We start from the raw sequence: 25,586 nt of genomic DNA, 5'->3' as shown, positions 1-25,586 counted from the left end.
ATAAAAATCAAGCATCAAGGCTTCACCAACTGAGTAAACTGTTGTTGAAGAAACCAGTCCACTTTGCTTTCCAAACTGCATCTGATGGTGTTTCACTTTGATGATGTGAGTAATGAAAGCCTGGTTGAAAGGCAAAACTGACTCAAGCTGACATTGTGATTCAGATCTGAGCAGGAAAAAGAAAATACTTTTTCACTATTGTCAACAATTGCTGATGTAAAATGACTGATGGGAACTGCACAGTACACTTTGCCGTTATTTTGTAACCAGGGGAGAGTTTCTTTTCCCTGTGAAGATATATATTGTCTCATTGAAATACTACAGAGCAATATATTAAACAGACTAGTGGCACTGTATGGCTTCTAAACCATGTGAGGTGGAACCCCAACCAACCAAACTGAAGATAGTTCAATTGGGAGAGGACATATTCTCAAGAGGGCTCGTTAGATACAGATGCAGTGTTGAATAAAATCAAATAAATTAACTGCTTTTGGATTTATGTTATATGCTGTTAGAGACTGGTGCATCCTACTACTTTGATATACAATGGGACAATTGGAGAAAAAAACACTACTCAACACTAGACTGGGCAATAATTAAAATGTATACATTGACTTTTGGTGGAATCATATTCTGTAAACTTTTTTACTAATCACTGATTCCAAAAAAAGTTATAGTAATTAAACAAAAAAAAAAAAAACAATCTTAAGTTCATTGAATATATGTTTTTATCTACATTTTCCATATTGTGATATGTATCAATATCAAAACAGTATTCTAATTAGCATTGCACAGTCGGTTTTAGCCAGTGCTAATGGTTATCCAAATCATTAACACTTTACAAAAACAAACATTTGGTAGTAAACTGACTTTCTGACACTTTAAACTAGGGATGCACCAAAATGAAAATTTTCGGACGAAACTGAATAAAAATTAAATGGTTGCCCGAATACCGAAACCGAAACCGAATATGAAATGCAGTTGTTAAATTTTTCACAATTTTTTTTACTATTGCATAAATAGCCTAGAATAAGTTCGTAGACATGTTTTTTCAAAGAAAGTAAATGTTTATTTAATATCCTTTAAATATTCCAGTAGAATTTCCAGTTAGTGTAATTATTATTTCATTTATATTGTCAGAAAGCCCATGTTGTTTTAATCACTGTTAATTTGTTCTTGAAAGAAATACTATTTAGTATTTATTATAAGCATCATAGTCATTCCGACGGTCATTGAACGCACCTCGCATGTGTGAGACGCCGTAATGTAGAGAGTATATAGCTCCGCTAAAGAGCAGTGTGTGATGTATTTCTTGCCTGTGTTCGTGGGTTTATTGTGTGTGAATGAGAAAAGAATCAGCAACCCTGGCCAGATCACCGTGCACGTTGTTTCATTGCATCAATTGCGTCACACCACTATTCGGCCACAAAAATGCACTTTTGGGCCATTTTCAGCCGAAATTTTCGGTGGCCGAATTTTTGGTGCATCCCTACTTTAAACCCATCTGAAGTAAATGTCACAATTTTTCATAGTCTGCTTTCATGCCTTCCCCCATTTATAAGTGAATATTATCAGAAGTAGACTTCCTGCAGCCGTGTTACTTGTAGGTAATACTGTTGCCATCTTTTCAGTATGTAATTTCTCCAGTGTTGGCAGACACTCTTTTGAAATGTATTCACAGTTGTAAAACATGACTCAGTATTGTATGAACAGGCTATAACAAGCTCAGATGTCAGATGGGTATCTGCCAATATCTAGCTATAGCTACAATGTGACCAACATTGAATCTGGTGCATTGTGCTTATTGTGAAAGAGGCCTCATTGTTGTACTGTAGCTAAAAGAGTATGCTGTTTTTGTCTCCTTCCTGCATTATCCATCTGTCCTCTTTCTTTCTTTCCTCCTGTGTTGTTTTTTTCTTTCTTCAGTCCTGACTTTGTACCCAAGTAAGACTTTCTGCTTCCTCTTAAGTTGCTGTGAAATGATATCAGCAGCTGTTGTGTGAGATCTGTGCATGCGCACGTGTTGAGGAGGAATTTTTGAAATCTTCAGTCTTTGATCAGTGATAATGCAGGTGCCGTGCTCATGCTCCTGCTGTGTTGATGCTGAAACAATGTGCAGTCAACAAGCTGCATCTTCACTGATTTCCAACTAGAGAATGACTTTAATCTAACCAACCACTTTCTACTGATGAAACTTGGCACCTGGATTTTCCCGATATATTCGCTTTGGTTACAAAGATAAACTTTGATGTTAAAGTTAACAAAACTAGATGTGTTTCAATGTGGTGCATTGTCTTAAAATAAAAAATATAAACCATAAAAATACTTTGTATGGTTTAGGGGTTATATTAAAATGTCCAGCTTTGATGAAACTTCAATGGAGAGATGATGCAACTTTTTAGCAGTGAGCCCACGGTTCTGCGCCATTCATGGAGGTAAACACGGTTTGCGTGGTTTGTTTGTTGTTGTTTTTTGCCTTCAGTCTTGTTCCTGTGTGCTGTGACTCTCTCTCTCACCCCCAGGTTTCCTCAGGACATGAAAGAGAGCAGAAGCCTTGATTTGTTTGCTGCGGTCCTCGGTTTTAAAGCAAACAAGGGTATTTACACTCACACCCCCCACCCCCCACACACACACAGAGCCAATTTCATCACTGTAAAGGTACATTAACTAGTGTTTGTACTTTAATTGAAATTTTCTAGACTGCACAAAAAAAAGCAACTTTTTTTTTTCCATTCTTTTTTTTTTCAGTTTCAGATACCTTTATAGGAGAATTAGCATATTAATTTAATTTGGTTCCACGCTTACAAACATACACTGTCATCTGTCAACGCAACAGATGACTATAAAACATGAAATATTACACAGATCAGTGATGCAGATGCAAATGAAGTAATTACTCACCGGGTAAAAGAGAGGTCATCAGAGGAAAAAGTCAAATAAAAGGGTGAAAAGGGAAATGGGTATGATAGCTTGGAGCAGGATAAGTGGCGCATGCAAGAGTAGTGCACTCAGAGTGAAAAGAGGACATTTCATCTCTCCTTCCTCCTGAGATCATCACTTGTTTTCTGTAGGAGCAGACAGATAACAGTCTGTGTCTGATTGGCTTAACACCACGGCATCAGCTCGTGGGATAGCTCCAGAGTTATGAAATAATGAGAACAGGATTATTATGTTATCAAAATATTACATTTGGTGCAAATCCCGCTCCCCACCACCGTCCCCTTCCTTCTCATTTACTGCTTTCGTTCTCCTCCCGTGTTTTCATTTCTCTCTTCATTAGAGCCTCCTCTCAGCTCATCAATGCTAATATATGGATTCAATTACCACTAATGTAGCTTCTTTATCAGCCCAAGTTTCCCCTAATACCACCAACTAATGCACCACTCACTTTTTGTCAGACAGCACAAAGAGTGAAATCATATGTTGATTTTTGTCATTTCGTCTCTCTGCCTCTGTTTCTGCAGGGATGAATGTTATCTGGATTTTCAGTTTGGTTCTGGTCAGGTTAAATTTTAAATGTTTCACAAGAGATCATTCTACTTTTAAACGTGCGTGCCTGTGTATCCATTAATGGACTATTGATTGAAATGTGCATGTGCTCATTAGCCCAAACAAGTGCAGTTGTTTGGGTTTGGGTGTGTGTCTTTGTATGTATATTCGAGCATCTACTAACGAAATACTGATTATTTTTAAGTGTTAATTTCACCAAACCAGATGCAAAGTCACGTGGTTGTGAGTGTTGCTTCGTCTCCTCAGCACCACATTTAATATTTAGTGTTACCTGTCTTTTCATATGAATGAGACACCGTCTGTCAATCGCAAAGCTGTAGACATGAATACTAGATAGAATCCATCACTTATTAACTTCCTCCCCATCTCTTCTTCCAACTCATCTTCCCCCTTCTCTTCCTCCTAACAGCTCCTCTCATAGCTCTCTATCAAGTTTGCATCCCCCCCTCTGTGGATTGTGTATTTTGTAATTCCACCTTTGCCTCCTTATGGACAAGAGTCATATTTCCTATATCTGCTGCAGGACTTTGAATATAAACATATGTTGTTTGGGACATTTGATGAAACAACTGAGGCTGCTCTTCTTCTTCTTGATAGGACAGTCAAATGAGGACAGTCTCCATTTTCATACTTTCCCAGACCAGGCAAACTTAAAAGCAGATTCTAATTTACTTTACTGTCTGTAAATTAGGAAAAACTTAATTGGAAGAAACTTTGAGTAGATCAATTTCAAAAAAAGATCCTCTATCAGGGAAGTTAAGTAGTACAGCAGGTGCAAAAAAAATCTTACAAATTGACAATGACACTAGGATTGGATAGTCTAGCTGTGAATTAATTAATTTTCCTCTCTCTGTCTCTGTTTCTTATTAACTTTGACTTGCTCTGCACTGAAAAATATCAATTCTGTTCCATCATTTAAAGGCAATATCCAGCCGTAGTAGAACTGCATTAATCACAATCGTTATAATGTAAATTTAAATCCAAGTATATCTGAAAATTTGGAAAAGTCTTTTCCAAAGATACTCTACCGCGATGTAAGGCACCATGATGCAAGCCCATGATGTACAAACAGAAAGTAACATTCTGACTTTGAGTCAGTCAGCGTGTTATTATCGATGGAACTGCTTTTCATCATGACATTACAGACGTGAGTCTGTTCTCTGTATTTTATCTTTTGAAGTCTTCAAATATTTACCAGGACTCTCTGACTCTCAGCTGACAGCGGCTGTTTGGGTTTGATATGCTCGTTACTGGACTAATGGATTCTTACTGGGAGCTGACCTGTGCTTTGATGGTCAGCAGAGAAACCCGCACATACATCGTTACACACACACAAGCCCACACATGCAAATATTCAAGCTGATTTCACTGAGACTGCATCCTGACTGCGATATGTATTATTACATACAGCTTTATAGCCATGTCAGATATTCTGTCGACATTGTAACCAAACAGCTTCCGTATCTTATTTTAGAAGACCGTTTTTCCACCTGTTCTTAAAAGATTCGCTCTACAACACTGATAATTACTAAAATCTGTCTGCCCCATCTCACAGAAAAATGTACTTTTTTTTTTTTGCTAATATGGTTTCTCAGCTATTTAATAAGACACCTTTATGAGATATGATCTCAGAAAAAAAGTTAAATAAAACAACTGCAGCTGGAGACTGTGGCAACTACAAATGGAAAAAATAAACTTTGTGCCTGGTTTTCCTGTTTCTTTGGTAGTTTATGTTGTTTCCCATGGCAATAAATAATATCCAGATCTCTAGCAACAGACATCAGAAGAGTTGGTTGCAAATCAAATTGGATTAGCCTTTTTTTAAAGTTGCTTACATGAAAACAACAGTGAAATTATTCATTTGTTTATTTAATAAACCAAAGCATCTGGTTTACCAGAGCATTTATATGAACCCTTTTATATATATGAAATTTCATATTTTGTTCTGATTGAGATAATAATGCTAATTATACTCATTCTTGCAAGCAGAAGGACAGAGGCAGCATCCCCATTTCCTCCAACCGTTCTCCTCTGTCTCTCCTCTCTGTCCTCTGCAATTATCTAATGTAGGTATAGTTCAGTTGTTAATCCACTATTGTTATACTTTGATAAGTGTATTGAAATTCACTGCAGGATCCTGCCAAACCTCTTTCTCTCCTAGTGGGCACGTTGTCACAAGGCATTGCTGCAGAGTTGCAGAGCTGATACTGAAACTGGCCAAACATAAAATTATTAAGCAGCTTATTTCTGGTGCAAACTATCAAAACATCAAAAATATATTTTAAAAAAAGTGATGTTTCAGTGTTCAATTGGCTAGACTGGTCTGTGAGAAAGATAACACTGTTTGAGTCAAACACAATCTGTTGAGGAGGCTTTGTCCTTGTCTCCATGAATGACATATTAACATACAGTGCAGGCACTGAAGCTGCACTTCTGAAGCCTCTTACAGTTGTGATTCACATTATAAAAGGTATTTCATAAGGCATACTGTTAGATAAGGCATAACGTTTTTAATGATAACTTTTATGATAATGCTCCCTCATCAGCACTCCACACTGGCATATTCAATAACTCACTGAATGTCTATAATTATTACGAGGCCCTTAAATTAATAAATTCACTCTCTGAGAGATGAGAGCTTTTCATCTGCCTTGAGACGTTCTAGTGGTTAGTAAAGTAACATTGTTTTTAGGAATTTGCCCTTGAATCTTAGATTCAATTTTCAGTTTATTTATTAAAACATTATGATCACCCTAGTAGGCGGCTGAGTTATGCTACATCCATACCTTTGAGATAATGCTGTCATAGACAGTTGGATTATTGTTTAAACCATTCCTATGCAACTCACAAAATTTAACAACTCTTAAAAGCCTGCTGTATTCCAGTAGGTCCCTAAAATAATTGGATTTCACTTGTTTAAATGGAGATGTACTTTCAGTCAAATTTCAGTCAGAACTCTCATTGAATCAGGCTATAATATCGTAATAATATTGCCCTACCCACTTTCATAAAGGTTAATTAAGTCTGCCTCAGTCAGAAGGGAGTTAAATGAAGAGAGAGGCTGAGAGAAAGTAAAAGTTACATAGAGAGGTGGAGATGCAATGAGAAGAAAGAGATGTACAGACTGAAGTAAGTGCCTACAGGCATCATTTGGTCAGCCAGCTTTATTTCCACAGTGCAAGAGTTGAGGTTTGTGTTTGTGTGTGTGTGTGTGTATATGTGTGTGTGTGTGTAAGAGTTAGGGAAATAGAGAGGTTCGTCTGGGTCCCTTTCTCCGTTTTGTAAAAGGTTTCTGCTTAGCCAAGCTTGACGTCCAAGTCGCTGTATCATTCTCCTTACCTCTGTTTCTGTCGTTCTCGGCCCATCATCCGGTTGGTGACATTTTGAGCTATATTTGAATACAGACAAGAAGAGTCAAAAAGAAATGAGGTGCAGAATTTACTGACTCCCTTGTGGTCTGTTTTGTCTGGTTGTAAAAAGTAGTTCGGCTCTGTTTTCATGAAATCCAGGGCAAACACAACTGCAAGCACAAGATAGAAAGAGACTAACAATGTGAAAAATAGAAGAAATTAAATGTGATGAAGCAGACAGTATTTTCTTTCTTTTTCAAATATGATTGTGCCCATTTTTCTAAATTATGTCCTTTTTGTGTGCTGAATTACAGAGAGCGATTTGGTGAAAAAGAAAGCATCTGAAATCTTTTCAAACCCCAAAATGTTTTGTTGCAATAGAGATGACGAATGGCTAAATTTAAGGAAAGAGATCCTCTGCTTGTTACTCTGCTATTATTTCTTTAAGCTTTCTCCTGTGCATCTGTCCTCTCATAACACCACGTCTCAATGTCTTATATAAACTACCCAGTGGATAAGATGTGCTATATAAATCAGCTTGTCTTGCCTTGCAGTACTTGCAAGACCCATCAATATAAAGAACAAAACCCATCTCTGAAGGACTAATGATGAATGACAGTGAAACAGATCTGGATAACACACTGTTGTTATTCATTTATAGTGCAGAGTAGATGGCATCTGCAACCATGTCTCCTAGAAATGTTTTTTACATTTTGATAGAAAATGTAATATCTTCCTGGATTACGTTCATGGGTAACATTATTTTCCAGTGAAGGAAGCAGTACAATTCTACTCATGTTGTAAGGAGGTGGATGGGGTAGATGATGGGAGGACAAAGCATGAAGGATTTCCATGTGCAGTTGGTTTTAGGCATCAAAAGTACTTTGGTTAAGTGGAAATGACTGGATAACGATCCCACCAAGGCAATACATGGGTTTCACAGCCAGTCAGAACTGAAGAAGAAGTCTTTGGGGATCTACAACCAAGTCCACTTGCCCCAGATTTAATCCTTCTCAAAGAAAGATTACCAGGATGGCTGAGAACCTTTTGATTACAGACAGGGAACGAATGTGGTTTATTTGCAAAATGAAACATGTCTTATTTTCTATCACTACAAAAAGAAAGGCTGTAAGTCACCTAATGGAAACTGAAATATCTGACAAGTCACAAAAATTATGTTTTGAGTTTTTATTGACATATTTTATTTGTTTAAAAAAAATCTCAGCAACACTTTTTACGAAGACCTTATCTATAGTGTCTCATAACATATCACAACAAAGCTAGCATTAATGTTTTGTTGTAAAATCACTTTATGGACATGCACTGATGGTTATGATATGACACGGTTATGTGAAAAAGAAATGGTGAAACCGCAGGAATGAATTTGCTTGTGTAACTTTTATTAGCAACCACGGGACCACCAATCACGGGACAGTGTGAGCGAAGCCGAGACTAATAAGACCATTGTGATCCACAGGTACATTTAGCATTACGGTTATACCAGTATTACTGACACTATTACACTGCAATATTAATGAAGTGTAATATCTCCTCATCATATAGTCTCACATTGTATTATTAACCACACTATGTCTCTGTGTGCTTTTTACAAGATTATCAAACTTTTTGTGTAGTCAGTTTCTGATTTAATAATTGACTGATTAGATTGATTGCTATCATTATTGCACTGTGTATAACTGTTGCCATAGCTACACATTTGAGATTAAGTTGGCGTAACCTCTGTTTCCTGCATACCGGTCAGAAAAGATGCTGTCTGCCACGTTGACCCACCACAGAGTCAGACTGCTGGACTCGTCAGTCTCATATCAGACGTACAGATTTGTAGCCTGATATCTTATTCATGTTAAGCTCCACTGAGCTGTAGTTAGGTGCACTTATAGGTAGTATAGGTAGCCATAATGTATTATAAGCCCCATCAGTCAACCTCTATTTTTTTAACTAGCCAAAAGCATCCATAAGACACTTTAAGGTATAATTTATTGTCATATATATATAACGTTGATGACTGTTTTATAGTACATCGTGTGTTTATGAGTGTAGTCTTAAAGTATTATGAATGCATTATAAATAATGTGTTACCACACTATCCATTCACAGTGACTACAGTATTTTGGCACTGACAGCACTTCATTGAAGATCAAGGTCTTGATTTAATATTAAAAAAACATCTGCAGTGGCAAAACATGATTGAACTTAACCACGTTCAAAGTGCTTTCTGTTGCCTATAAACCACAGATGGGACTGTGGATATGAACCTTGGCCTGCACTTCCATCCACACCATGCATCCAGATCAGCTCCTTACAGCTCAGGTGAGACACATGAATGTTTCATTCACTCCAAGGAAACATCGCCTGTGAACATAATCGAGACAGATATTTGATACCACAATAATTGGGGAAACAATTTAGCAATTTATATGTAATTAAGAGAAGAGAGGGGTGTGTATAGCTGTAGGCAATGTTGTAAAATGAATATATGACACTAGACTTTGTATCTGTGTGCATGTTTACATCAATATTGTAGCGTATAATGTGAATGGTGTGGAGTATCAATATATATTGGGGTGAAAATATTGAATTATAAATTTGCTTTCATGCCATGTCATTTAAATTTCACATCTACTGAAGTGCCACGTGATATCCTGTTTCTGTTTACAAGTGAGATGATGTGTAAACTCAACACCTATCCTGTCTAATAGTTTCTGGATTGGTTAGACCTCTTGTCGCTGATTGTTCTACACTTATGCTTATAGAGCTGAGCCAACATCCTACACATAATTACTAAATACATCCATGTGTGGGTGTTTGGGTTGATGTGTTCTTGCTATGGTAACAGTGAAAGGTCTTTTATGTTAATTACAAGTACATAATGGCTCCTCCAACTTCTCTTGACCTCTTTTTACATGCTCGCAAACCTTAATGGGGATGATTACTAGATTGCTATGCAACACCCCCATGATCGCAGTGATTGTCATTTGTATGAGATCTCTCAAAATGATCAGCTTCGCCGTGCGATGGGAGACGAAGAGAAAGTCGTTAATACTAGAGTAAAGGTTAGATTGATGCATTCATCATGTTGCATTGTGGTCAGAATTATTGTCCATGAGTTTTCCAGAGACTTGCTTCAGCTTAATGAGGTGCAAAAGTTTATATGCAGTTTACTTATCACACTGAGATATGGAGTGTATTGTCCTTCTGAGCACATGATCTATCTCACTAATGTATTTCTGTTATTATCTTGTCAGGATTGTGTTGTTGGTTTTTCATTGTTGACTCTTGTTGTGTATAAGAGGGCCTAGGCCAGGCAGTAAAGTCTTTTAAACTACAGTGTTGAAATGTGGGCCCGTTCCTCCACACTCCCATGTTTGTTTTTATTAAAGAATCAGTCTCTGTCTTGTTTGTGTAGTCAGTTTAATTACTTTTTCTTCCCCACCAGTGTTTTGTTAATGTGCATAGCATTCTTGGCATTGTACAGTATTCTTTTCATGGTGGGTAATTTATTAAACAGGCATTGCCTTAGTTACAAGCGCTTATCTATTTAGTTTGCTTTGTTGCAGAGAGAGGACACTGCATTACATCTGCGGCCTCACTCATCTGTTTTATTCCTTCATTAAAGTCCCTCTTTCTTTGTTCTCTTTTATTTTCTATCCATCCTTTTATTTTCTAACTCTTTCTCCCGCTCTCCTTCTGCTTTCTTTTCTCCAACACATTTCTCAGTCTCTCACCTACTTTCTTTTTATCTCATTGCTGGCTTTACTCATCAAATGCTTAATTTTCACTGCTTCCGTGATGTTCTCACAGCTTTATATTTATAATATTCTGACATATTAAGTTCATCAGACAAAATTCACACAATGATAGTCTTGCATGAATAATGAAGGGGAATGGATAAATTAACTACACTGATATACTGCACCCACAGACACAATTAAAGCCTGTGGGAATCATCTCTTAGCACTTCATGCATTCATATTTTATTAAAGAGATTTAGTTATTACTTTCACTTTCTGTCTCTACTTATTCTCCATCAGCTTTATTGTCCTGCAGTAAATATTAGCATTTCCTTCTCTTCTCCATCGATGCATTCTTCATTTTAAAGCTGATAGTGTGAAGCTTTGCTTGAATCATGCTGATACTGATATTTACTGAAAGGTGGTGTGTGATCAAATGTAGTGTTGACAACTTCAGGTCAGAAACTTGTTTTCATGTTGCTTTTTTTGAAGCTGCAGCTTCATACTGCGTTAGCTTTTTTGTAACATTACGGAAGCCCGTTTTGCTCTGCAGTCCATGCCAGTATGTGTGTGTGTGTGTGTGTGTGTGTGTGTGTTACTGCTATGTGCAAATGTATTTCATTGACATGCCTTGAAGGTATTGATATAGCCAAGTGTGGAAAAGAAACATTGCAGGAATTAATTAACTTTGATTAGTCTAACTTTGGGTGGAGTGGTTAGCACTGTCGCCTCACAGCATATAATGAGCTTCTGACTTGTCCAGGGTGTGCCCTGCCTTGCCCTAAGTCAGCAGGGATAGGCTCCAGTCCATTCTAACTTTGATTAGCAGCTACAGCAGGTAGATTGCACTGTGGATGATTTAATTAATCTTGAAATAACATGCAGATTTTCTTTTTCCAATGACTGATCAATTGATTAGAGAGCAGAATTTCAGTCGAACAAGATTTTCTCTGGTTGTCTACAGCCCTAGTGGATATATTTTGGATATTATGTTTATGTATTTTGTTTTTCTGAGGAACATTTAGAATATTAGCTTTTCATATCTAAATGTTGCTGTTGAAATGCTGAGAACATTTTTATTTCTAGACATCCTTCCACATAACCCACATAAACTTCACCATCTGCTATTTAGAAATCCACATCTGGTTGATAATGGCAGATCTGTCAGTAAATGATGAATTCACCTTTTCATCACTAGGTCAGTTGCAGAAGACAGTGACATGAAAAAACCTGATTGTGTGCACTGCCATCTTTGTATTCTTTTTGAATGTGCAAAAGGGTTGTAGAAAATGAGAGTGAAAAAGAGGTTGAAGGATGTTTTTAAAAGTATTCCCGGAATAATTGATTCTTCTGAAATGTGCGTATCAGCTTCTTTTACAAAATCTCATGCAAGCCATGTTATGAAATATTTCTCATATAACCTGGCTAGCTTCTAGTTTCTACAACTCACCTGCAATCACACTGTCCCACAGGGTAAGCTAGATTCAACAGTGTCATAGAGCTAGACAATATTAACATCACATAAGACACAGTGACCAGCACTGTTTAAGTTCCACAAAGAACCGTGTATTAATAGCCTCTTTAAAGAACCATTTCCAAAACAGTGTTTTAGATATTTACTTGATGAATTGATTTAAACCTAAAATGATCGATTGGCAGAATTGTTGATATTCACTTTCTGTTAACTGAGACATGAAGTGTGTACAGTATACTCATTGAATAAAGATACGAAAAGTAACGTATAGTATTTAGACCTGCAGGGACAGACCTGAAATAATTGTCTTTTAACCTGTTCTTAAGTAGGGCTGCCACAAACATTTGTTTTGATAGACGACTAATTACCGATTATTTTTTCGATTAGTCGACTAATCGGATCATCGTAAAATGCCTGTCCTGGAGAGGGGCGGGTGCTGTAAAGCTTGCGGATGGAGCCGTGAGCCACCTTCGCCCCTTCCAGTCTTTCCATGCCGACCCAGAGCCGCCGTGGAGGAAATGTGCCCCGCGGAGGCCAGCTAGTGCCGGGGAGAGGTCCCACGAGGGGATCCTCCCGCACCGTGCGTCCGTCCCTGACGTGCCAAGTTGAATCCCCCGGGCAGACTGTGCGGAAGTTGCGGAAATATCGTGGTGATTGGTTAAAATTGCAGCACTGCCCTGAATTCACAGGGATATACTGAAGTTGCGTTGACAAAAACACATTAGCTAGTCATTAATTCATACTTGATATTTATTGTAATTATTTAATTTTTGGACAACTGTGTTGAACTATTTTTATAATAGGGCTCGAACATCATTTAAGTGCTTTTAAGTAAAGTATAAAAGATTTGCTGAATTTCTGGCTCTTATATCATAATACGTTTTCCAATTCTGGATCCTGAACTTGTCAGAGAGACCAACATATTTCAAGATGTCATATTGGGACTTGGGAGACATTCATTTTTCATTGTTTTCTGATGTTTTTTAGACCAAAATATTTGATACATAAATAATTGAGAAAAGAATCAGTACTTGCAAATCTAATCTTATGCTATTACGTCCAAATATCTCAATGAAAAACCTTTACCCAAAATAATCTGAGGAAGTTTGCAAAGAACAATCTCCTAACTATGTGAAGAGGTTCTTCACTTGATGGTTGTTCCTTGTTGATTCAGAGAGCCTTTGAAGTGCAATTCAAGAGCCATCATTTTTCAGGGTCTACTCACCTGTCAGTGAGGAGTGATCAGAGTTCTTATTATAGTGGGAAAAAAAAACTAGAGGACATCAGGTGGATTGCTGATATGCTTGTGGTATAGCGATTCAACTATTGGGAAGGAGGTGGCAATAATCTTGAATGATTTACTGACTATGCTCTGCAGTTTTCTGTACAGCACTGACTGTACTACCGAAACAAACTTGGATGAGGTGAGTATGCTCTCAATAATGGCTGTGAATAAAACTGAAGGAGGAGCCTACACTAGGTGCCAAGTGCCTTTTGAAAAAGAATTTCGAATCCCTGTTGTTACGCACAAGCTAACAATGCCACCTATACTTTGTGGCACTGGTCCAGACCTGAACACCTTGTTCTTTTGCTGGCAATTTAGTGTATACTCAGCTTCACCTCTTCTCTCTCCTGGCTCCACAATGATAAAACAGACTTCTTAATCTAGTGCACACAGCTGAATTATATTATTTATTGTTCATCAACCTCTCTTAACTCATTTATATGCTCTCTTTTTATATTCCAATCCTCCTCCCTGGTCACAGCTTTTTTCACTTGCTGTTTATAATGTTGGTTATCTAGAAGGTTAAGCTCTTTTTACTCTTTCACTTTTTTTAAGAGAGCTGGGTGAGAATCTCATTTAAAATAAAGTGAAAGGAGTAGCTTCCACTGAAAACAGAGTAATACATGGAAAAAGGTTGTGTGTGCATGTGTGTGCCTGTGGAGGTAGATAAGGCACTGGTGACAGACAGCACTGAGGTCAGGCTGGCCATATCTTGTAGACAGCCTTGCTTGCCCTGTGGGTGGTTTAACCAGACATCAAATGAACTCACATCGCATCCTGCAGGGCTTTCAAGTGTCTCCTGCCACTGCCCTCAGCTGACCCTGGATCAGCAAGCAAGGATTTACATAATGTATGTTGGGATAAGAGGTGTAGCCTTTATGCCAGAGGCTGATATCAGATCAGGTCTTAAAGGTTTGGAGATATATTGTATCAGTCACCAGGGACATTTCCTTTGACGCACTGACTGAAGATTCTAGAATGTTGTCATGTTCCAGGATCTTGGCATAATATAGAATGTTGTCATGTTCTAGAATGTTGCCATGTTCCAGGATCTTGGCATATTATAGAATGTTGTCATGTTCCAGAATGTTAACATTCCAGAACATGGCACCATTCCGGAATACGTTCCGAATAGGATGTTATCAAGTCTTAGAATGTTTTCATGTTCTAGAATGTTACCATCCCCTAATATGACAACATTCTAGAACATGACATCATGGTGTCATTATCAAAATGTGCCATGCTTTGGTATGTTGTCATGTTCCAGCATAATTGGCATATTGTAAAAAGGTTGGCATATTTTAGAATGTTGTCTTGTTCTAGAATGTTGTCACGTTCTCTTTAAGTAAACTGAAGTATCAGATTATTTACTGTCTGCCTGGGGAAACAGACTCCACTCTAAGGCATGAAGAAGACTTCCCTTTCAGAATTGCCCTACGGTATGTGTGACCCAGCCAAGCAGAAAATGCAACATAACACTTGCTTCCTTTTTTTGTACACAATACACTAACCAACAAAGAAGCCTCACAAGAGCTGTTCTTGTTTACATCGAAAACCTTTATATGAGAATATCAGATGATTCCATAAATGTGATTTTTAAAGGAATCAATCTGCATTATTATCAAGAGAATTCCCAAATTTGTAGCACCAAACCTGTTTAAGACATGAACTATCTTAGTGATCCACAGGGTTAAGATATCTGACAAATTTGGTGTCACTGTCAACAGTGAGAATATATGTGGGCTTTGTTATATCAACAGTCTAGAAAATCAGGTGAACTATGATAATAAAAGAGTTTATAGCAGAAGTTGCTTTGAATAGTGTTTGGGGAATTCAAATGCTGCTGCGGCTCAGACTTGGCTCAGGTTTGAATCTGATATTTATGCTCAACCAAAGTTTCAGTCATAATTAAAAAACATTTGTGATTAATGGAACTTTGAACAGATTCTAACAATGAAAAACAAAAAGACAAGGACAAAGAAGTCAGAACAGAAAAACAATGTGTGTGCCTGGCGAATTAAAGTGATTCTGATTCTGAAATAGACATTTGTGACTTCAAGCTCAAGAGTTCATATCAAAAACAACATTTTTTTTTTTAATTTGTTTGTTTGTTTTGTGCAGTCTTAACTAAAGAAAACATTAACACATTATCCACTCACAGTAACCAGTGATGTGGAACCTGTTGAGACAGCCTTTAAATGAAAACTATGACACATACACACACTGTTCTAACTGTCATTGGTGGTAAATATTGATGGATGTAGATGGAATTAGGAACGATGGATTGGAGTTGAAGCAGCTTTTCCAAATTAAACATTGTTCTGTTAACTGTGTGTAAGCAACCTGAAAGCAAAGAAAAATCAAGACGACCAGCAAACAACTTTTGAAATGCTTGTTTTCTAGTTCGAAACAACTATGCTAACTGAAAGATGAAATCAAATAGCTGACATATTTTCAACACTTACCAGGTTCTCTTGCCTCGCTTTCTTTTCTCCAGTAAATTCTTTTCTGTCTGGCCCTCTCTATAAATATGAACTTGTATCATAGAGCTCTGAGTGCCCACTGACTTCTACAATAACAGCAGTAGATGTCTGCAACTCCACTTTAGCAGACAGGTTGAGAAGTGAGAGTGAAGATAAATCCACTTTTTAATCCCAAAAGTCTAAAATACTCTCTCCTCCCACTGCCAGTAAACATCTCAAGATCAGAGCAAAATCTGACGTGAATCTGGCTGTTCTTTCCTCAAGTAGCTCCAGTTCTGCCCCTGCCGTCTCTTCCTAGAGGTCCCTGGAGCTGCTCAGTCTGGGAACCCTGGCCTCAGCAGCTGTCTGTTGGCGAGAAGCAGTTTTGTCCCTCCACTCCATCCAGTTCTCGAGTTTTTCGTCCTCATGTTGTACTAAGGCCTGACTAGACACTACATTGACTCACTATCACCCCTCGATGAACAAGTGGTATTACAAGAAAATCCCGAGATAAGACAGCTGAATTATTAGCATGGTAATAAAATAAATATCTCCCCAACAGAATGCATAGACTTATATATTCTGTTGACATTATTAGTTAATTTTATAAATGATTTTTTATCATTCTGTTGATGCACCCAATCAACCTTGGTGTGGATGAATTGCTGAAGTCAAAGGTCAATGATGAGGTCAGGAAGGAAAAAGGTGTTCAGGAGCCTCTGATGTCTTATGCTGTATTATTTATTGACACTTGGCCAAGGAGAATTAGAGACACTCTCAAAGTTCATCAGAAGTGCCTGAGTCAGTCTCACATTCTGCCCCAATCATCCTGGTGGATAGACTTTAAACTCCAAGATAACATCACAAATACTATAAGCCCCAGAATTAGTCAAAGAGAATGTTTTTATTCATGGAGGTGTTATTGTCAGCATATTCTAGTCTGGAGACACAGACGTCTGTTTACGCAGATTGGAACGTCAACAGCAAGCTATCTATTATGTCTAGGAAGGCAGCAATAGGTCTCTTCGACCCTGGTCACCACAGTGTTGAGACAGACTGGCACCTACTGTTCCCAACCAAAGCCAAACAACTAATACTGCTAAGGATCTCAAGATCCACACGTGACCTTGTGTAACCTAAGGATAGAAAATTCATAACAAACCCGATGACCTTCCGCTTTTTTGTGGCTTTACTGTATAACATCACAGCATTTCCTTCTTTGGAAACTAGCTATTCCTATTGTTTTTCTCGGGTGGACCCTCTCAAGGCTGCCTCAACTGCATAAAGATACCACTATCTATTTGCAGTTTTAGAATAGGTAAACACAGTGCAAACAATCTAGATGAAGTAGATGAATAACTGTGTATACGCCTCCATGTGTGTGCATCTGTGTACTCGGTGTATGATCCTGACACTTTTGCTCTCCAGGCAGTTTGATGAGAAAAGAGTGTGAAGTGAAGATCACAGCAGCCTTCAGGCCAAATGTTGGGAAGTTAAGCGACACTGGGGGGATGAAACGAGATACCTAGACAGTGCGTGTGTAGCGCCATATACAGGCCTAGACCTTGTAGTGAGACAGTTCAGGTGAGGAGAGAATAACTTTGAGATAAGAAGGACACTTCATGAGAAAAGGGATGTTGGATAATGGATATAGCAAGAGAATGATCGAAATGGAGGGAAGGCTGGGAACACGGAAGAAATAGAAGGCTTCTCTAAAAAATGAAGTGTATTGTCTCAGGTGGCTTAGCAACAAACCCTGACCCTGTCAAACCTCTGCAACACTATTTTGTTCCCCACTTCACTCCACCTCCCTTTTCTCCTCATCTCAGTTTTTATGTTGCTGCCAGATCCTCCGGGGTGGAAAATAAAGAGCAAGAGAGATCCATCAGTGCTTGCTAAAAAGCCTTGCTCGCTCATAAATAAAGGAGGTGGATGAATTAGAAGTTAAATCACCTTTGGTTGTTAATGTCACAGCCTACAGACAGACATGAAATACTCCCTGTACCCCTCAATGTTTCGCTGCTCTGCTCACTCCCTCAGGCTCTGCCACCACATCACCATATGGTGCGATGTCATAGCATGAAGGGTGTGTGTGTGTGTGTGTGTGTGGTTGTGTGTGTGAAGGCGTTGATGATTTTTGTGTAGTGCACATACATTTGTTCATATTGATGAGTCTACCCTTTACATACACTTTTTTATTTAGCTCTTTATGTTGAACTTAATTCAACCTACTTTTATTTTGAAATTATATCACATTTGGTTCATAAGCAAGATTCAACACAAGGTCTTGTTAGTAGCTGTTCTGGAGCTTTCGATCATATTACACAATCTTCACCAGCAGATACAGTATATTTTGCTCAGTTGAGCACTGAAACATAGTCAGCAACCTAAGCTTGATTTTAATCTGCTCCTCTGTGTTGTCTGACACTCAAACTGTCAGGGAAAACCAGAAACTTTCAACTTACAGCTATCATTTCTAATGTGTTTTCTGTGTCGTCTTTCACCAGTTGAGGTTTGTCTGATGGTCTTTTAATAATGTCATCTTGTTGCATCCTCTTCTTCTGGTGTTTTAACTTGGAGCATTGGAAAGACCGGCTTTCTTGTGAAACAACTCCTGATATTCACATAAAGATGGAAACAAGCATTCATTTGCATTTTGTTTGCCAAACTGCTCAAAGTTCAGTTAAAGTTTGTGATGCATTTGGATGGAGACACAGCTACTGCCTTGCTCATACACACAAACACACACAAACATGCATACACACACATGCAGAAGATGTTGCCCACTGAGAAAAGTCTTTCTGTTTTCCATCTCTCCTGTGTCTTCATTGTATCGATTTGTTTTTTTTTTTACTGTAGTTTCTGCCAAAAATCTCACTCCAAACTTGATCCATAACTATCCTCCCACTGTGACTACTCTGGCATAAACATTTGGACAAAACCTTCACATATTGATTCAGTAAGGACATATTTTTTTCTTCATTACTAGATCAGTATCAGTATTTAATGGTTGGTTGACAACAACAGCTACAGAACGTGTTTCTGTCTCTTTTGCAGTTCATGCTACAGTAATTATGCTTTAGTTTTGGTATACAGTAGTGTAATTAGTGTAATCAGCACTCCCCATATGTCACAAGTGTGGAGAGATGTCATTACAGAACAGAAAGATAATTCAAGTCGACAGCTTGTCATCTGAACCAGATAGAGCCATGGCTAATGTACACAAGAAGATCAAAGCTTGCCCCCTCAGTAACATTGAGCTATTTCCAGGGTTAGTTTCAATCCAATCAACATCATGGTCTGTTAGTGCAGGCTAACATGAAAGCTTTAGCGTGGGACTCTGCAACATTATTAACGTGTAAAATATCTTCCTCTGCGATTAAATATCTTCCTCTGCAGAACAGCGTGAGAGTATTTAAAGGCTAACATGCCCCTAACTAACAGGCTTATACATAGTGGGCAGAGATTTTAGTTTGTATTTCTTGTTCATTAGCCATCATATTCGAACTTACAGTCCAGTCCAGTAAAGTGCTGTCTTACTGTCAAACTTGAAATGTCTTTGTAGACCCAGCTGAAACCTTATAATCATATTGAGTTGAATTTTGTTAATTAATAAAAATAACAAAACTTAATTAGTAAAACAACAAGAAAGAATCCATTTGCTAAAAATCCTAAAATCAGTACAGTGAGGGAATATTTATTTTAAATCTGGCTGCTGTGACAGGAACAATTTTAAAAAAAAGAATGTTCGAAAACAAAATTTGCCCTTCTTTGCAACCTTCTTATTAAATTTGACCACATGGTTCGGTGGTTCTCCCCATTTGTTTCACTGCCATGCGTCTGCTTCACCGTGGTTATTATGATTCAGCAGATAGATGAGACACAAATGAGATGAATGCTGGCCACCTCTGGCATTACCTGTAGGACACAGCCTGCCTGTGTGTGTGTGTGTCTGTGTGTGTGTGTCAAATACCAGTGGGGAACCAGTGAACTGAACTATGCTCCTGGCTTCTCGTGTGTGTGTGTGTGTGTGTGTGTGTGTGTGTGTGTGTGTGTTTATGTGTGAATATCAGTCTGAATACATAGACCTTAGCTGAGCTGCAGAGACTTAGAGTACATAGACACACTGACTCATTAGCTACAATCCAGAGGCCCAGGCCATAATTTACTAAATATTGAACTCTGGCCTCACACATCATTAACTGTAGCTTGTATCTAAATACTGCAACATAGTAAAAATTGTAAAAGGAAAGAGTCAGCCAGTCATTCATATTTAAGCATGGTGCAGTCCTACAGCCATCCCCTGAAGTATGCAGCCTGAGGCAGAAACTCTAAAACTTACACTTTGTAATTGCTCTGGGCTGGAGTTTTTAATTTTTATTTATTTTTTTGGCCTTTTCAAGCTTTTATTGTATAGAGACAGCTGAAGAGTGACAGGAATGTGAGGGGGAGAGAGAGATGGGGAATGACATGCAGGAAAGGGCCACAGGTTGGATTCGAACCCTGGGCTGCTGCATCAAGGACTGAGCCTTTGTACAAGGGGCGATGCTCTACCAACTGAGCTAAACAACACCCCTGGGTGTCCTGAGTTTTTATATTGGAAGCTACAATTCCAAAGGTCAGTCTGTATTTAAAGGCATTAGGGTGAAGAGAGTACCTTAAACTGAACTAAAGTATCTAACCAGACTCAGGTACGATTCTCAGTGATCACAAATGTCCATCTTGTACCTGGATGGAAGTGCACAGAGGGAAGACTGTGACACAATGTACAACAAAGGAGAAAAGTTCTGTCAAAAATATTCAAACTACAGCTCTAAACTGTAGGGGGCAACCGTGCTGTTGTCATTTCCCTGGTATGGATTGAAGTGGCAGGCATTTGTAGTTCCTTAACCTCTTTATTTAAAACATAACAAAATCAGCACCGCACCTGCTGAGCTGTAGCTTCAACAGTGATTCAGGGGGACCTTCCAGATTGGTACATTCATCACCTTCTTTTATCACAATCAAAAATATCTGATCAGTGATGATATAATTTATGATTACTGTAATGATTACTCTAAACCCTTACAGCTAAGCAGGCAGGTTTGTGCAGTGAAATGGCGAAATAAGGCTAAGGCAGGTGATGTCCACAGTACTGAAACAGACAGACAGACAATGACACACATGTCTAGTTTATTCTTTTCATGATTGTGAACAACAACAACAAGGCTGCATAAACAGATGTTTACATTCATCCTCCTGTTCATTTCGAGTCATTATTGTGAATGCTCTGAATAATAAATTCTAGGTTTGTGAGTTTAGTTCAGTTTTCTTGTTACCTTGAGAAAGCGTTCTTTTGTTTTCTTATGATAACCTGCATTTGATGCAGGGTCCATTTTGTGACTGAGTGTCAAGGAAGTTTACTCTTATTTGTGCAGTGGAGCATCTGTAGACATGTGATGGTGTGATGGCTTTGTGAAGAAATTAATTTCATATTTCAGAATACTTGCTGCACTTCAAAGGCCTTCCTCTCTCCTTGCCCTCCTGAAGCTGTCCATGCTTCAAGTTATTTTATGAACAATGTATCACCTCCAAAATACTAATATATAATATATATATATATATAGTATATAAAAATAAACAACAGTCTGTATCCATGTTTTACAAAAGAAAAGTTGGCTGTTTCCACTATAATACTCGTCCATTTTATTCAGTGATAACACAGCAGCTGCGTGGTCTCTACAAGTGGCCTCAGCTTGTCTCCTTTGGTCTGTTACTGGCTACCCGCAGTATATGGATGGGGGGGTATGTGATAACCAGGTTTATATCTGCTGCATGCACGGGTGGGCATTGATCATCTCAGCATGCTTGAATCTAATTGGCAGTGTTGCCACAAATCATTTACCTCAACAGCTGGAGATACTGGATAGCTTAGAGGAGTTGGAGGCTTTAGGGTTCACTGTCTTTCTATGTGAAGCTGTGTGCATTAAACAGCGAATGGAACGATTCTGGAAAGAATTAATTTTAATTAGATGTATAGTAGCTGCCTGGACCTTTAGCGATCCATCCAGAGTTGACAATGGAAAAATTACTGTAGGCAAATGTTGAGGAAACTTCTTTAAACAGTGTCACAGTGCTCCATTATTTATTTTCAGCTCTATTGACTGTAATTGGTCACAATCAGCAGTGACATCCTGTAGCCTGGAGGCAGAATGGCCTCACATTCACTCTGCTGTGCCTTCATTAACACCAGAGCAGAGTAGACACTTGCAGTTTCACAGTGACACTAAAATTTCAGACTATACTCGACTGGTCACCCTTTGGCATTTGTCCGATGGCCCTGTGGCAACATGTCTGCCTGCAGCTTATTAGCATTTCCCTAATCCAGGATACACTGCATTGTTTAGAATTGTTTTGTCCACTTTCCCCACTTCTTTACTTGTTTTAATTACTTGACGCAGAGCGGTGTCTTCCTTTTGTACGCATATTTGTACCCATAATGTATCCTTCCTTCTTCAGAGTTTAGAGAAGTATCGTTCAGTTTTAATATGTCAATTTTAAATAGTAATATTTGCATTTATAAGCATTATTATACAATTGAATGTTATGTTTCAGAGTTATACGGTAAACATTAGAATGATGCAGCATAAGGAATATTAATGAAATCTTAAACCAACATTGTTTAACTTTTATGCCATAAAATTTAAAATTATTTTGATGCTATACTAACATGCAATCAGGTGAATGGTGTCTACTTGTAAGTACGTATTGCTTTACGCCATTAAGTTACGCACTGCCAGCTATTCTACTGCTGGATCATATTTTATTGAGAGCATGTTTTCTTCTTTCTTTCTGATGTCCTCTGTTCTGAAGGCCTGCTTTGCCTCAACTGTCAGTTGACAGAGATTTCTGTACAGTAAAGTAAAAACTGCTGCGAACTATGGGTTCAGATTATTAGGGCTGCCTGGACTGTGAGTTCAGAGCACCCAGAGAGCTTCAGTGTTTCTACCACAGGTGATTTGGACCACTTTCAGTGGGTAAATGCTCACAGGGGGGAGTATAGTCGGTGTCATGCCAGGACTGGAACTGGGAAAGCGTGCAATGTAACTGAACTCAGCAGCCTCTGCATGGACATGGTGACAGAGGTGAAGAGACCAAAGGTGACATTGACAGAGGAAGCTAAGAACAGAAAAAAAAAGAATGACCAAGCTTTTAGTCATTGGCGAGAGCTTCGTGAAATAAAAGACTGAAAGACAGACTTCCTGTTGGACTAGTAAGTAATATCAGATGGCTGCTGTGTCGTGTGTTGTTGTACCTGACTGATGTTTGGCTGTTAGCAAAGTTGTTGACAGTGATATTGCGCTGGTGGCACTAAATCATAACAATACCAATTTCTATGCGATGTTGCTTTAATGAAAAAGATACATTCAGCAGGCAAATTGCTGCTGCTGTAAAATTTCAGTGCATTTCAACCAAAGGATGAAAAATAAGTCGTTGTCAGACGGCAGATAATGGGTTGTTTCAGAGGTCAGGGCATGTTTTTTTTTTTTATATACTAGGGGAAAGTGTGTCTCTGCAGAACAAACTGGGATTTTGAAGAATACTGAAGGACAGAGGCCACATCAAACATGCCTCTGTTAATAACAAAGCACAAAAGGAAATTGTCCCCGCTTGAGGACAAACACAACATGTCTACTTGAAGGTGAACAGTGAATTCAAGGATCTGAACCTCTACTTTCTGTTATTTCAGTAAAATAACTGAGTCAACTTCCAATTAGTAGAATGTCATTGTGCAGATGTGCTAGCACTGGAAGGTCTTCTGGCTAAACGTTAGTCTTGCCTTTGTTAAAGGAGCCTCTGAAATACCTGAATAAGTAAGTCATTTTTTGATGGGCTGGAATGTTTGCAGGGATTTAAACTCCTTTGTTGAAGTTTGTGTATGTGAGTGCTTATGGTGTGAAATCTTCCTTGACCTCAAGTGCATCTTCTCTTCTCGTCTCGTCTCGTCTCGTCTCGTCTACAGTGCCACAATGGAGCCATGTCTGTGCTTTCTCTTTCTGTACAGTTGATTATTATCATTAAGTTACATCTGTAATATGCAGCCATATTTTTAGCATATTTATTCTGCCCTTTTCCTGTTATCTTTTTACAAGCTTTGTCATGTTTTTTTTATCCTTCTGTCACCCTCTTTTCTGTTGCCTCCTCTCTGTTATCCCACACTCCAGTGCCACTCAATGGCCAAACAGAGTCATACCCAGGGGAATGTTTAAAAAAAACTAGAAACAGAAGTGTTTTTTTTTCTTTTTTTCAAAGATTGTCTTGTCTTTTTTCTGTTTTGCTCTCTTTCCTTCAACTCATCGAGATGTCTCAGTAATTTATCTTCTCCTAAAACATCCTTTCATAGGAAACATTTAAAGGTGATTAAAGAATCATTAAGACAGACAATTACTGTCCTTTCAACAACAGGCCTGCCGCACAGACAACAATAGCCAGTTTGTATATCACTGAGTGTCATTTCCTTGTTTAACTCAGAAAGAGAAAGAATTTGTGTTTACGTCTCGCAGAGATCATTCAAAGACTGCAAACATTCACCATTTTACAAGTGTACTGGAGTCACAAAGCATTGCAAACAACAGCATGAATGCAACTACTTTACCATGACAGTAGTACACAGGTGCTGCTCCCTTGGCAACCTTGTGCCCAAGCGACACATTTTTGAAAGCAATGGAAAGATTCACAAAAAGGCAGAAAAGCAAAAAAGGCACCAGATAATGTCAAAGACATAAGTGCCTGCAGCGTACTGGGATAAATGATTGAATAAATAAAGAAATAATTGCTTTGGTTTTTAGCAGAATATATGAAACTGAAAGTGAGAGACAAAAACAGTTTTTATTCAGAAGAGCAAAGTGACAGATGCCACACTGCACTATGCACTATGCATGCACTATGCGCTGAACACTTAAGTATAACTGAGGGAGGTAAGAATGTCATTAGCTTTGCAGGTATTTGACCAAAGTAATGAGCAAACTGAAAATCTGACTGTAGATGAAAAGTTAAATGATAACCGACATTATCACAATATTCCCTGAGGCGGACATGCATTTTTGTGTCAATTTTAATGGAAATTCATATTATAGTTGTTTCGCTGAAATCTAAAAATGTCAATCTCGTGATGACGCTCGAGAAAAAGTCAGTGCAATTTATCCTGCAGGGAACATAAATGTCTGTACAAAGTTAGATCTCATTTTCTCTCAATTGCTGTCTGGATATTTTAAGCCTAAAGTGGTAGAATGACAGACCAGCAAGGCTATCCCTGGAGGCGCACTGCCACCAGGACTAAAAAGATACCGTGTGAGATACCATGAGGGAGAGCCGCAACTGTCTCATTAGTCTTTGCTGTTTACTCAAGTGATGATGGATGATAAGATTTCTACACTCTGCCCCCCCACCCCATTACTTTCTGCGTACACATATCTACAAAGTGTTTACTCTGAGGATCAGAAGTATAAGATGGTATCGTGTCTGAATATCTGGTTGATTCAACATTAATGTCATGTAAACAGTATCTAATCTGGTCAGACTTCATTTTCATAACAAAGAGGCACCAGCTGTGCTTAAATCCATCCCATCAGTGCTCTAATGGACATTAGCATCTTCACACACTGCTTTGATCTACATACTAATCATGATTAACTGATGATTAACTAGCTGAAATAACATTCAGACCTTTCACAGTGTGAAGAAGCATGTGTGGGGAGTCATAGTGGAAATGAA

The 25,586-nt window shown here is 38.4% G+C and overlaps 1 long non-coding RNA gene across 2 annotated transcripts in view; it reads left to right on the top strand.

Moving 5' to 3' along the window:
• LOC113747244 (uncharacterized) overlaps window positions 1-25,586 on the top strand; it is a 77,872-nt gene that overhangs the window by 48,772 nt on the left and 3,514 nt on the right. The window contains exon 2 of one of the 2 annotated variants that reach the window (XR_003463488.1): window positions 2,523-2,596. The exons of the other annotated variant lie outside the window; for it this stretch is intronic. This is a non-coding gene — a long non-coding RNA (uncharacterized LOC113747244). The remainder of the gene's footprint in view (window positions 1-2,522; window positions 2,597-25,586) is intronic. 2 annotated transcript variants of the gene reach the window in all.

Source organism: Larimichthys crocea, chromosome I, assembly GCF_000972845.2.
Source record: "Larimichthys crocea isolate SSNF chromosome I, L_crocea_2.0, whole genome shotgun sequence".
NCBI lineage: Eukaryota > Metazoa > Chordata > Actinopteri > Sciaenidae > Larimichthys > Larimichthys crocea.
The sequence above is the reverse complement of the archived record's forward strand: the minus strand, read 5'-3'. Positions and strand labels throughout refer to the sequence as shown.